Raw genomic sequence first — 2500 nt, 5'->3', positions numbered from 1 at the left:
GCTGGAAGAAGCCGTTTCTCTATACTCTGTTTCTTTCTGTTTACTTACAGTGTAAACAGTGCTTAGGCTAACTGGAGAATGGCAGATCGGATTCACATGTGTTTTTTTGTGTTCGCGAACGGCGTGCACACGCGCATCGTGAACTAAGGAGGACACGCATGTGACCATGTTAAAACGTAAGAAAATCGTGGTGTCCAACCCAGAAAGTCGATTTTATATCGTGGCAGTAAATTTGTTAACTCAATCAACTTACGCTAACCTAAGCCAAATACCTTTCCGTAAATTAAAGACGCTGTGCCATATACAGTAGGTACACCTGATGTGGTTAAAATATGCGAGTCTTGGCTTTGTATTTTTGCTTTCTCATTGTAAGGTTCAAGCTTCTCTGTCAAAACAAGCAAACATTGGAACAGACTGGGCTCAGGACATATTAGGACCAGCAATCACTTTGATTTAATATTGACTTCGTCGGCATAAAACGTGTTGTTTCTAAAGTGGTGTGAATGCACTTGAAGAACCAGAAAATGTGTAGTTACTCAATAGAATGCTTAGTTGCACAAACATTGTGGTTGTGAAGCAGTTCTCACTAATAAGTGTTTAAAAAGGTTGCTATTTCCAATAGGTGCAATAGGGGGTGACAAGTTCAAGCTAGTAATAATGAGCTGGTGGATGTGTGCAGCAAAATACAGATTTTTAACACTCATTTCTTTCCCTTTTTTCTTTTGGTAGCCAATTATTTTTTTGACCTCAATTTGTTTTAGCCTTTTTTTTTGGTCTCCCAATTTAGTCGTTATGCCAATTATAAGCCTCCACACACTTTTCTGTGTTTTTGCCACTGCTTTTCTCACCTGCCAGTGGCTGCCTCCGTCCTACTCCCCCCGACCGCTGACAGAGGCTGCCGCAGCATATAGGAGTCCCTAGAACAACGAAAAATATCCTCCCAGCTTCCCTCCCCCAAATACTGACACTGATACACTTCATAAGACAATTAAATCAAGGGGCATAATCATTAGCTCATTCATAATATACGATATTCTTAATTCGGCTCTTACAAAAGGTGGATGTAGTTGTCGATAGATACTAGTATCTCGTCTTGGTCGGACAGAAACCTGATGATCGTGCTGTCAAACAATGAAACTATATGGAATCTCTGAACAGGTTGTGGGGGGTCCCCTGCTTCATCTCTGTCTCAACTAAGGGGTCCTTGGCCTGAAACGTTGAAGACCCCTGAGGTAGAGAGAGTGCTCACTGCTCACCTTTGAATTGCAAGCTTCTGGGCACGATCCTGGGTGCTGCTGACTCAGCATACGAGCAGCAGGGCTTGCATGGGGTATCTAAGATGTTTGTTAATTACTGGGAGCTTTAGCAGTGGTGTAAAAGTAACCAAGTACATTTACTTACGTACTGTACTTTAGTACAATTTTGATTTATTTGTACTTTACTTGAGTATTTCCAATTTCCAATACTTTTACTTCTACTACATTACATCTTGGATCCAAATATTTTGATTTTACTCCACTACATTTATTTGACATTTTCAGTTAGTAGTTGTTACTTTGTAGATTTTGATTATTATTACAAAACATAAATGTACCACTTCAGCCCTATACATTTTGGCCATTTAAAAATGAACGATCTACAAGCTTGTAGATTTGAACTCAATGGTCCTTTGGGGTTAGGGGTTTACAGAAAAGGTTACAGAAAACGTCCACTGAACTTTTGGGGTTACAGAAAAAAAGGTTGGACAGGAGCAATAGTCTGGTTGCCTATAGCAACCACACTAATAAAGTAAACCTATCATAACCCAAATAACTTACCCTATACAACCTGACCCAAATAACCTTCCCTAACTAAACCAAAAAATAACGTAATCAACTGGAAATCTAACCCAACAGAAAGCTATTGTAAATGACCTATAGATAACCCAGGGTCCATCGTATCTGAACCTAACCATCCATGGCACAGACAGATTTCTGTACCAACGTTGTAAACATCTCCTCTGCAACAGCAATCGTCGCACGGTCCAAGGCAACGACACCGCCACAGACATGGTGCAAATTAAATCTGGCCAGTCAGCTGTGAACGCCCCGGCAGAGATAAAATAACAGTGACTCCGGTGAGGCGCACAAAACACGTTTACCGTGATAAAATGTATGAGCCGCCTGAGCCTGCTCTCACATCAGAGCATTATCCAATCCCCTGGGCCGGTTATACTGTAGCCAGGGGTGTCACACCAAATTCTGGGCCCTGGGTACAAGGATTACAAAGGATCACATTTTGTGCTTTAGCTATTGTAAAATAGCAGATATACAAGCTCACAGCGAGCTTGTAGATCTGCTATTTTTGAAAAATCTTGAAAGTCTTTGAATAATTTCAAATCCTTCTAAGGTTTTTTTGAAAAACCTGTTTCTATGTCAGTGGTGCTCAAACTTTTTCATGTGAAGGACCCCCAAAATGATATGTATTTGGCCATGGACCCCCATCTCAAAATATTTAGTTC

The 2500-nt window shown here is 40.7% G+C and overlaps 1 protein-coding gene across 1 annotated transcript in view; it reads left to right on the top strand.

Moving 5' to 3' along the window:
- cpne4b (copine IVb) overlaps positions 1–2500 on the top strand; it is a gene marked incomplete at both ends in the record, with an annotated part of 50507 nt that overhangs the window by 22449 nt on the left and 25558 nt on the right. The gene's annotated exons all lie outside the window — the stretch shown is intronic.

The sequence above is a fragment of the Nannobrachium achirus genome, assembly GCF_963921795.1.
Source record: "Nannobrachium achirus genome assembly, chromosome: 10".
Taxonomy (NCBI): domain Eukaryota; kingdom Metazoa; phylum Chordata; class Actinopteri; order Myctophiformes; family Myctophidae; genus Nannobrachium; species Nannobrachium achirus.
Note: the sequence above shows the minus strand (reverse complement) of the source record. Positions and strands in the feature narration are given on the sequence as shown.